The sequence below is a fragment of the Protopterus annectens genome, chromosome 5.part0 (assembly GCF_019279795.1).
Source record: "Protopterus annectens isolate FY-2018-M chromosome 5.part0, PAN1.0, whole genome shotgun sequence".
NCBI classification, from domain to species: domain Eukaryota; kingdom Metazoa; phylum Chordata; order Ceratodontiformes; family Protopteridae; genus Protopterus; species Protopterus annectens.
The window spans coordinates 81,504,242-81,517,228 of NC_056735.1; positions in this window are offsets into that span (position 1 = coordinate 81,504,242).

The window sequence follows — 12,987 nt, forward strand, 5'->3', positions numbered from 1 at the left end:
GCAGCTATTTAGCCAAACTGGAGGCTGAGCTCTCTCAACTCAGGACTGGCAAGACCAGACAGGAGGAGAAGGCAACTACACACACCACAAAACCAGCCTCACATAATGCTACCACTCCACTGAATCAAACACATAAACACACAAAGACATACTGGAGGCTCTGAGTAAAATTTACCTAAACAGCAGAGGCCTCCAAAGCAGACACCCAAACAACTGCTACCTCAAGACACCCCAAAAGCAACACATAAACCACAAAAGCAGTGTGCAAAGCAGTCACAGCCCTTAAGGCCAAATACAACACCAAACATACTTGTCATAGGTGACTCCATAGTCAGACACACTGACGTCCCACTCACCAGGCTGAACAAGGAGAGGGTCACAGTAAGCTGCCTATCGGGCGCTAGAATCCGCCACATAACACAAGCACTGGGTCACTCCACAGCAAGTACAAATATGACACAGTCATTGTCCATGCTGGTGTGAACGACCTGAGACGACCTCCCTGGACTGCATGAAAAGAGACATAGAGGAGCTCTCTGATTATGTAGCCCAGGCAGGTATGACCCTAACCCTGAGCAGTATCCTTCCTTCACCAAGAATGATGCCACAATATAGAGACAAGATGATCAGCTTTAACAATTGGCTTAATGTCTGGTGTCATTCAAAGGGATCCAGTGTCTGTCTGCCTGGGGTGACCTGCTTGACAAGCCACGCTGCTTCGCAAGGGACGGCTTGCACCTGTCACCCTGGGATTCGGATATTGGCTAAGGCTCTTGCCACCCCCATAGTGCCTTTTTAGGCAAGGCTCAAATTCTAAACCTACCACCCTAGAAAACAAAAATGGGAAGAAATTGAGGGTAATGCTGCTCAATGCCAGAAGTCTAAATCTCAAAATGCACGCACTCGAGGCCCTTCTCAGTATGGAGAACATCGATGTCTGTGCTGTAACTGAAACCTGGTTCAAGGCTCCTGAGAGCACCCGGCACTATTAGGTTTTACCTCATATCATGCGTTCCGGCCCCAAAACCCGGACCACTCCACAAAAGGAGGGGTGTATCCATATTCATAAAGGATACTCACACCTCCAGGTTGGTGGCAACGCATGAAGCTCGGAAACCATCCAGGTGCAACTAACAATAGGCAAAACTGCTCTACAAATTGTAGCATGCTACAGGCCACCCTCTCAAACTCAGGAACCCCACACAGCCTTCCTGAAGACACTGGAGGGTATAAATGTATCTCCAAACACCATCATATTGGGTGACTTCAACTACCGAATATAGACTGGGAACATTACTCAAGCCCTAACTTTCTAGCCCAACGGTTCCTGGAGTTCATAAATTCAAATGCCATGGAACAGCTAGTCACTGTTCCCACGAGAGGAGAAAATATACTAGATCTCATTGTCACAAACATGGGGACAAAATGCTCCACACCGGAAGTATATCCCTCATTGGTGAGATCTGATCATAAACTAATCTCACTGGAAATCCACATCCCGCCCCCACCCCAAACAAAAAGACCATAGTGAAGAACTTCTCTAAAGCAAACTTCACACTACTCAAGACTGGTGTGGTATCCTTCAAGGCCCTGAGTCAGAGGAAACCACAACCCAAGCTGCGAAGCCCTTACAAATGCCTTCTATGAACACCTCCAGGACTGCATGGATCAGGCAATCCCAAATAAAACCAAGACTCTTTCCACAAAGGGCAAACGTCCAGTCTGGTGGACCCCAGCCATTAACAAACTTTACAATAAGAGGAGAAAGCTATTACATGATAGAACAAAATCCATAAAAGGGAAGTCACCCTGATCATTATTAGTAAAAATTACGAGCACTCATAAAATCAACTAAGGCCAATTTTGAGAGAAAAATTGCCATGGATTCAAAGGACAATCATAAGGCCTTTTTCAGCTATGTTAGGAACCTGGGTGGAAACTCACAGATATGCTCAGAATTAGTCCAAAATGATACAAAAATCACTGAACCCACAGACATTGCCAACATACTGGCAGACAGGTTCAGTGCAAACTTCACCCTCTCCCCTAAAGGAGAGATAACTATCCCAGCCGAGTGTAGCCTCCCAGACATCTCAAATGCGCAGGTGAAAGCTGCTCTCTCTAAAGCTAAAACACAGCATCAATGGGACCGGATGGTGTCCCGGCTGTGTGCTACGAGCTAAATGAGGAATTAAACCCGCACATAAGGCAGCTGTTTAATCTCAGCCTTACCACAGGATACGTGCCCAAGGAGTGGCGTACGGCAGCTGTGGTCCCACTCCACAAAGGTGGCGCCTCTACGGACCCTGGTAATTACCGCCCCATAAGCTTAACAAGTCTAGTCTGCAAAGCTATGGAGAGGATCATAATGGAGCTCATAAACAAAGATATAGGGGACTTGCAGACATTGGACCCGACCCAGTTTAGCTTTGTCAAGGGAAGATCATGCCTTTTGAACTTGGTCGACTTCTTCGAAATAGTCACCGAGGCCATTGATGAGGGAAAGGCAGTCCATACAGCCTACCTTGACCTTGCAAAGGCTTTCGACACAATACCCCACTCGGGTATTGTAGAAAACTTACCAGCTTAAATGTAAACCCATATGTCACAAGATGGGTTGCAAACTGGCTTAAGGACAGAACCCACAGGGTTAGAGTTGCTGGCGCTGTGTCAGACTCCAAGCGGTCACAAGTGGTGTCCCACAGGGCTCGGTCCTTGGCCCCTATTGTTTGGCATCTACTTCTCAGAAGTACAGGCCAACATGGGAGGACTTTGGCTGACAAAGTTTGCAGATGACTGCAAACTGGGCGCCATAGTGGAAAGTGCATCGGACACTGATATCCTTCAGAAGGGACTCACGGAAACAGATAGCTGGTGCCAGAGCCATGGCCTGAAGTTAAACGCCAAAAATGTATAGTCATACCTTCGGGAAAAACAAGGTAACCCCAAGCTACCATATAGGTGGCAATCCACTAAGCACAGAAGAGGTTATCAGGGACCTGGGGACCCAGGTTGACAGTGGCCTTTCTTTTGACACTCACATTGCTAAAGTGGTTAGAAAGACCTTCTACATTGCCCACCTGATCATGAAGGATTCACATCCAGATCTAGTGAGGTCATTGTTCCCTGTACTCTTCACTTATCAGACCAATGATCGAGTACAATGCCCCATTCGGGATGTATCTCACCCGACATCTGCAGCAATTGGAGAGACCCCAAAAGTTCCTCACCAAAAGGATAAAGGGACTCCAAAATCTGTCATATGCTGCCAGATTGAAGAAACTCCAGCTCTATTCAGTCGCATACCGTCTGCTCAGAGGTGACATGTGCCTGACATACAAGGCCATGTCCAACCCGGAATTAATGGACATGCTCCACCTCAAAAAACCAAATCCATCAAAACCACTAGAGCAAGCGACTTAAACCTTAGCACGGATATAAATAGGACGTGCTGGAGGGATAGATTTATCACTCAGAGACTCCTATGCTGTGGAATAAAATCCCGGTCCATGTGAGGCAGAGCACCTCGCTGACTCTGTTCAAGAGAAATCTAGACCTGTGGATGGGAGATCGTAGGTTTACCCCGGGAATCATCTCTGGGTCACTGCTGGACAGAGGCACAACAAACTAATGGGCACAGTATTTTTTCATATAAGGGGTGGCGTAAGCCACAATAATTTGGGCTAGGCTTATAAATGCCTTAGGGCAGATAGCCTAGTATAAACCTATGAACCTATGAACCTATGAACCTAAGTATTATCGCAATATAATATGAATTCTTACTGTCTGTGGCCTTGCTGTGGCTCCTGAGAGTTTTCTATAATGTTCTGTAAGTTCTTTAGATTGTTATTTGCTTTAGTATTTGAATGTGACATGCAAGCAGACTCATGTGGCATAATGCTGTTTTCTTTGGCCCTCCATGAACTATACATGTATTACAGGGGTATATTGCATGCTTTCTTAAGTTTACCAATGCTATGTAAAAAGGCATTGTTATTACTTGTAATAAGTCACATTAGTATTCATCAAACAAAATATTATACACACATTTTCAATTAATTGTAATGCTTAATATTTATGTTGACGCATGCTGTTCATAGAGTGAAATGCATAAATGGGCACAAACTTAAATATTATTTTGTGTGTTTCAATGTATTTCAGATGGTCACCTTCTTAAGATTGACAAATTGTCTCCCAGGAAAATGACAGCATAGTTGATGCTCTCTGCCATCGTGGAAGGAGACTCCTGGGCCGTTCAAGTTATAATGTTTGGAGAAATGAAATCTGGATGGACCTCACCAACATCATCAATGCAGTTGAGGACACAACTGATTCTGTGAGGCCTGTAGACAATGCTACTCAGACATGATTCTCTGTGCAACCAAAAGAGTGACAATTTATGAGAGAACGAGGGATGTCACTAGTGGTGGACCTTCACTAACCCCCTGATGATATCACAACATTTCTGGCCTTACCACATACAGCAAGAGGGGAGTGCAGCATCCCTGTTGATAGAACTGAAGCTGAAGTTCCAGGACATACGTGTGTATGTATTTCCATTATATGGATGTGTTTTGTGATTATCAATGGATATTGTTGTAGCATGCACACTCATTTATTACTCTTTTTTATTGACAGGAGCACAGCTGAGAGATTAATACACTTCTATACAGGGTGAGGATGATGAATGTAAGTATAATTACATATATTGGTACGTCTGAGTTACAGACAGAGCAGTCCAGACAACATTTGTAATGCTGTTTGCATTAATATTTCCAGGTCCATCTGCCCCGGGCCTAAACCAGAGATTGGCATGTGAGTGTTTCTATGCCATTGTTGTGAACACTACCTTGTTGCTGTCTCCACTTCATTTTGTGGCACTGCTGTTTACTGCTATATTGTTGTTTCCCTACCATTGTACAACAAACTCTCAGTTAACTAGCACCCATTGGGATTGGCAGATGTTGATTAACTGCAGTTTCTGGTTGCTTGAGAGTTACTATTAAAAGTAGAACTGACTAATACTTTACCCTATACTATTTGCTTGGTTTTATTTGTTCTCAGGTTGAGAAGAGAGAGAATTTATTCCTATCTTCATTTTTAAAACTCTAAAACTCTAAAAATGTAAGGTATGCTTCTGTGGGGGAAAACAGAAAGTGCAACACATGAAAATGGTACTGTATTTCTTCCATATTTTTTCCTGGTTGCTTCAGAGTGCCAGTTGCTTGAGTTCGGGTTAACTGAGAGTTTACTGTACACTACAGGTACATCCAGAGGAGGGACAAGCCCTGCATTATCAAGTGCAAAATGCCAGGTATGTTGCAGTGACATTGTCAGAGCTTTCAACAATGTGTAGCACATATGATACCTTACATTTTTGTCAATATTTATCAATACAGACCCATCTGGTGTACAATTGTAATGTCCATAACATGAGTATTTGCAGCCAACATTATTGTGCTGTACATGTGATGCTGTCAGTATTCTGTTTTGTATTAAGAGGCTATGCACTGGTGTGTTAAAACTTCTGCTATGCAACTTGCTTAAGTGTATAATCCCACCTGTAAAATTTCTATGCTGTCTCAGTCACTTCCTAATTAGAGTGCAGTTGTAGGTTTGCTTACTTTAAGAAAGTAATCACCTTTTACTGATATAAACTTGCTACATTTCAATGTTTACAATTTAGAAATACACTGTTTCAGCTTGACTTAGTCTGATTTTATTAAACAGCTTACTAGAACACATTGCTCTCACTGCTTTTAAATTATTTAAGTGTACAACTTCACCTGTAAAATTGCCTATACTGTCTTGGTCATTTCCTATTTAATGTGCAGCTGTAGGTTTAATTACTTTCAGAAAGTAATCACCTTTTATTGTTAAACGTGTTGCATTTTACTGTTTACAATTTGGAAATGCACTGTTTCAGATTGACTTAGTCTGATTTTGTTAAAAAGCTTACCAGAACACATTGCTGTTACAGCTTTTAAATTGGTACTGAGTGTTCTCATCGGTATTCAGCCGCTGTGCTGTTTCAACCTGTGTTAGTTAGATTTTACTACTTAGCTTATTTTGAGTGCCTATACTGTTACTGTATCATGTGGAACCTGAGTGATTTTACTGTAATTTTATCTCCTGTCACCATGTTGCTCAGTTCTGTTGGCATGCATTACTAAGTTGCAACAAATAGCTGGAAAAGTGTACTGGCAATGAATTACTCTGCATGCTGTGAAATTAAGGTGGCAATTGATGGAATTTCATATTATTGAACAGGGTGACTTTCTTATTAATTATCACTGCTTGTTCCTGAACTAATTTATTTGATTAAGTACTGCTTAGCTGAGCTACTTAAATTGCAGTATGTCCTTGCCTGTCTCTTATTTTCACTTATTTACTTCACTTACCCCCTTTTCTGGCTTCATATTAACATCTCTCTCTCTCTCTCTCTCTCTCTCTCTCTCCTTACAGTCCCTTAAACACATTCAAAGTTAAAAAAAAACTGAAGCAACTGCCTCCATAAAAGAACACAAAGAGTGGAACCCAGTACAAACCAGTAAAAGCCACTGCAAGTTCTACTTTTATCAACAGACTGTGAGCAGTGTAGGCCTATTATAATCTTCTCTCTGTGATACTCCTACTGATTCTTCTGCTGTGCACACTACTGTCCCACTTTTCCTCCAATTTACTGTAACAAATATATACATTTTCCAAAGCTTTGCATTTATTTTATATTCTTATACATAATTTATGTTGTATATCACATTTCTTTTATATTCTTATATTTTATTCTCCCATTTATTGTAAAAAATCTATACAGTTTCCCAAAGTCTTACATTTATTTTATATTCTACTTGCCTGATGCTCTACCAAATCTGCCTTTGAATTCACACAGATAAACAGACACCTTTAGGTACTGACTTGGGCTAGCTGGTTGATTGTTTTTCTCTTCTCACAGCTTTCTCCAAGTCCTGGTCCATAGCCTCCTCCCTTTTCTTGTTCTCTTAACATAATTCTAGTGTACATTTCCAAGCCCTACCAAACCTGTTTTCTCACAGCTTTCTTCAAGCCCTGGCTTTTAGCCCCCCCCCTTCTCTCAATCTCCTAACACAATCTTATTGTAAGCTTCCCAGCCCTGTCAATCTTGTCTATTCCCTCCCTCTTCCTCTTGAGAGCTTACTTATTCCTCCCCTAAGATGTGGCACGATCTTTAAATACTAAAAACCTCTGCCTAACTACACTCTGTTTCTGTCTGTCCCACGGGCATCCCTCAGTAGTGTGCACTTACTGCATGTCTCTTTCTAAAACCCCTGGGATAACTATATTATTTTCCTACTTCTCAGTGAACTGCAGCTCCCCACTGGTGCATAAATAATAAAAACAAACAGAAAGGTAACATTCAAACCAAAATGATAGGCTGCCCAATTTCTGTAGTTGCTAACCTTCTCAATGATTGTTTTCTGTTTGGTGACTGCTTCTCCATCCAGAAGGTGTAACCCACTCCGTTCACCCTTCAGGCTCACTCTGTTCTCCTACACTGCCCCAAATTCCACACCCCCCTCTACCTGTACATTTATACATCCCCTGACTCCTCCCCACCCAACACCTCTCCAATCACAACACACTTAAGCCAAACCCCACCCACCTGTGGATATACATCACCCCAAGCATCCACCCCTCCTACAATGCTCTATATAACATCTCTCCCTATAACCCCATTTGCCCTACTAATCTCTCTCTTCTCTACCTATCTCACACTTTTTCCCAACCCTTGTCATACCTCTCACACACACTCCACTACATCTTACAACCAACCTCACTTCCCATCCTACTCATCCATCTCACATGAACTCTTTACCTCTAACCAGGAAGTAATTAGACTCAGAGATTCAGTGGCACAACCATATTTTTCTAAGAGGCAGGTCACTAGGAAAGCTTGTAACACTAGTAATAAAGGGATGCTCAGGATGCCCTTATATTTTTCGTCTGATGTACAGACCTACATGGGCATAGTTAGGAAAAATTGGGAAATTCTGACATCTGATAAGGGTGTCAGTAATATTATAGAACAACATCTTCAATTTTTGTTTAGGAATGAGCTCTCCCTTAAAAGAAAGTTATGTTTCCCAAGGAGTAAGGCTAATGACTTAGAAAATGGAGGTTTGACTATGTGTAGGCATTGTAATTTTTGTAGTTACTTGGACATTAGTACCAAGTTTATGCATCCAGATGAAAAAAGACAGTATAATTTTAATGTTTCTGCTTCATGTAACACCAAATATGCAGTGTATCTTGCCCGTTGTTTGAAATGTTTGAAATTTTATGTCGGTAAAACTGACAGAGTGTTTAAAGATCAGATTAGGGAACATGTGTACCACATTACTAGAAAGGATAGAGTAAGTGCACTATCTAAACATGTTAGTGAGACTGATGATGAACATACTTTTAAATTTCTTGTAATAGGGAGGGTGTATGAAAGTATCAGGGGCACGATGTGTGCAACAAGACAGAGGCTCTGGAAGCCAAATGGTTTTAAGGCTTAAGGCAGATAGCGGACATGGCCTGAATCACTATGTACCCCTGAAGTCTATATTAAAGAAAAGGCCCCTCTTTAGATGAATTTTATGTGTGTATTTCTGACATTTATTCTTATTGGAAAAGTCAGTTTTTTATATATGTATTTTTTATATATGTATTCTTTATATGAAGTTTTATATCTGTATTTTTGTATGAAATTATTTTGAATATATTGCTGCCATTTTTTATAAGAGAGTGATTACAATTATATATAAGGTATATATGTATGTATGGCTTTAAATATTTGGGTCATGTGACTATCCAATAGCATGTGACTAGTGCTTTCAGAGTATAAAATGAAGGTTAAGATGCAACATATTTACATTTAATGAAGTGGGGTACACACCTAGGAAAGTGCTTATGTTTTTTATTCTGTGGTCTGTTCTACAATAAATAATCTTTATACTGGAATCTACAGCCTACTCCTGGTCCTTCTTTGGTTTGTATGCTTCTGGACTCTTTTGGCTTTTTGGACCTGGAGACCTGCTTTTGGTGGTAGCTGTTTTTTGATTCGTATATATTTTGAAATGTTAAACCTACAATTTAGTTTATAACAAAAATATTCACTTTATGTAAATGTTTTTCTGTATTGAATTATGTATTTTCATTTTTGTAACATTGTGACAAGCCAATTGCAAATATCATGGAGCTTATCTGTAAATGTTTAATTAGCTGTATGAACTATGTCCTTTTGTAACATGTGAAATGTAACTTGCAATTATTGTGGGGCTTTTCTTCCTGGGCCTCCACTGAAAACGGGCTCTTCTTGGCCCAGTGGACTTCCCCAGTCATCAAACTTAAATAAATAAAATAAAATAAAATAATGTGCTGTCTTTCTCTTTGCTTTCCCACTGCAGGATCTACAGTATAACTCATAATCTCTACACAGAAGGAGTGTGTCAGTGGTATTCTATTAGGTATGGTTCATACCTGTCCTTGTCCTTGCTGTTAATCTTGTAGTTGACTTCCATTAATACTATGTCCTTCTTCCATTAATACTATGTCATTACTACCATTCCTAGGTCAAACTACATCAAAGTCCTCAAGTGCATATATGAGTGGTATGTGCATGTCATACACTCTGTGTATTTTAGCTGCTTTCACCTGGCTAATGGTGTAAATAATGCGATCAGTAAAGCTGTTTTTTTCTTCCCTGTACTACTTGTAGTTCATCCCCATTCAACACCAACAGCTTTCCCTTAATTGTCCTGATCTGTGTCTTTGTATCTTGTAGCACATCAGCTGTCTGTATCATCCATAAGCCCATGCAGTGATCATGATGTGGTTTAAGATGTGTCTCAACATGGTAGTATGGCCCCTGGCACACAGGACCTTGAAGTGTTTGCAGAGTTCATCCATGAGGTTGACAGTTATGTTGCAACAGATATAGCCTCAGATGTGGTGGTCCACTAGTCTAGCCATTCAGAGGATGCTACCACAGTGGATGTTGAACAGGTTGAAGCTGTTAACCAACTCACTACAGCTGTGAGCAGTGCTACTGGCAATTCTACACAACAACAAGAAACATGGAGTCATGATAAATGTAGGTGAGCAAATGTTGTATGTGGCCAGGTGTCAGATGGTGCCCATTTCCTGCTACAGGCAAATGAACAGTCATTGCAATGGCATCATTCAGACATCCATGCACTTGCCCATGCCACAGATTGTGTGGCACACCAGCTAGATGTCATGCATGATGGACAAGAGTGCAGACATGGTGAGATTATGGCTGCATTGGCCACTCACAATGAGAATCTATTAACTGTGGCACGGTCAGTGGAAATCCTGGCCTCTATAGAACTCCAGTACTTTTGTTCTACCAGCAGGATTCTGCATTCCATGACTGTGCTCAACAGATTTCAGTCTGTGAGAGGCAGATCACCTGTCCACAGAATCACCATTGGTCATTGAGAATCATTATCTGTGGTCCAAACTGCACAGAATTCAACTGCTGGCTCATCTGCTGAGGTCCCACCAGTCACTATGTCTTCAACTTGCAGTCATGCATCCATCATCTCAACATGGTTTTGTGCCCACATCCATTTCTACTGTGGAGCAACCAGGGCAACATATGCCTGCATGTGCTCATGGCAAGGCAAACCGTGGTGTGAGACATCAGATAATTCGGCCAAGGCTGTGTCAAAGTGTGTCCAAAAATGCAGCACATATAGCTGGCTCATATCATTGCTGTACCACTATACTGTCATTTGCGTTTTCTGAAATTAAAATTTTTGGATTATGTCCTGCATGATTTCTCTTTTTTCTGTTATCATATTGTAGAGATATGTATATGTAACACCGATGTGTGTCCCTTATTATTTACTATACGGTGACTCAGCAATCTGCGTGTGTATGCATACCTGTGTCATTTGTGCCCTGGAGTTGATGATCTGTGTTTTGACACATTTGCGTATGTTCATGTTCATAGGTTCATAGGTTCATAGGTTCATAGGTAGGTACTAGGCTATCTGCTCGAAGGCATTTATAAGCCTAGCCGGAATTGTGTTGCCTTTCACCCCCCCCTTAGATTAGTTCCCTGTGCCTCTGTCCAGCAGAGCCATTGAAGTGATCCCCGCGGTAAACTTTCTATTTCCCAAGAAGAGTGTTAGTGAGGAGCTCTGCCTCATGTAGATTGGAATCTTGTTCCAGAGCATGAGAAGTATCTGGGACAGGAATCTATCCCTCCAGCATGTCCTATTTATTGTTGTGATGAGGCTTAGATCCCTAGAGCGTGTGGCTCGAGGGGATATGGTTTTCTTTAGTTGGAGCATGCCATCAATTCTGGGTTGGACATGGCCTTGTATGTCAGGCATAGATCACCTCTGAGTAGACGGTATTCAGCCGAGTACAGCTGGAGTTTCTTGAGTTGAGCTGCATAGGGCATCTGTTTGAGGCCAGTGATCCTCTTGGTAAGGTACTTCTGTGGTCTTTCCAGCTGTTGGAGGTGTCTTGTAAGGTACATCCTAAATGGGGTGTTGTAATCTATGATGGGTCTGATGAGTGATGCTTAGAGGGGCACAATGACCTCTTTTGATCTGGATGCAAATCCTTTTGAGATTAGGTGGGCCACATAGAAGGATTTTCTAACCACTTTGGCAATGTGATATCAAAGGAGAGATTACTATGTACTTGGGTCCCCAGATCTCTTATTACGTCTTCCGTATTTAGGGGGCTACCGCCTATGTGGTATTTTGTGGGTACCTTGTTTTTTCCAAACGTGATGACTATACACTTTTTGGCATTTAGCTTCAGGCCATGGTATTGATACCAGGTATCTGTCTCAGTGAGACCCTTTTGGAGAATGTCTGTGTCAGCTGGAGAGTCAATTAAAGCCCCTAGTTTGCAGTCATCTGTGAATTTGGTCAGCCATAGACCTCCTGTGCTTGCCTGTACCTCTGAGAAGCATATGCCAAACAGGAGCGGTCCTAGGACTGAGCCCTGGGGAATGCCACTTCTAACCAGTTTAGAGTTAGACCTAGCCCCAACAACTCTTACCATGTGGGTTCTGTCCATGAGCCAGTTGGCAACCCATCTCATGACGTAGGAGTTTTTGTTCAGGCTGGTGAGCTTTTCTATAATACCAGAATGGGGAATGGTGTTGAAGGCCTTTGCGAGGTCTAGGTAGGTTGTGTGGACCACCTTTCCCTCATCTATAGCCTTGGTAACTGTCTCAAAGAAGTCCACCAGGCTTAGGAGGCATGATCTGCCCTTAACAAAGCTGAACTGGGTAGGGTCCAGTGTTTGGAGACTTCCAATGTCTTTGTTAATGAGATCCATGATGATGCGCTCCATAGCTTTGCAGACCAAGCTAGTGAGGCTTATAGGGTGATAGTTCCCAGGGTCTGTTGTGGCTTCACCTTTGTGGAGTGGAATAAAAAAGAAGTTATGTACCTACCATAATGTTCCATGTTAGTTGTCTTCATCTTGCCTTCCTTCTTGCTGGTTGGGTTCGGAGCCGATCCTCGGCTCTGACTCGGCCATCTTCAACAGCTCAAAAGCTGTTTACTGGCTGGATGCTACCCCTTATCCTATAATGCCTAGCGATAACTACCCAGATCTTGTTTGAAATAGCTAACTCCAGACATAACAAGAGAATAAACCAGTCAAAATAATTGGTTGACTATATCTGCCATATTCTCTAAGTCAATAGAGGAAAACAAGAGAACACTCAGCCAGTGAAACAGGAACTCCTCTCTGTCCACTAGGACAGGGGGACTGAGGGTGGGATGCAAGAAGGAAGGAGAGATGAAGACAACTAACATGGAATGTTATGGTAGGTACATAACTTCTTTATGTTAAGTTGTCTATCTTGCCTTCGTTCTTGCTGGTTGGGACAGCGTCCCCAGCACCTAACATCCTGGGTGGCTTAGTGGAACAGACTCTTCAGAACAGTGGAACCAAAGTCATCTCTGCTCC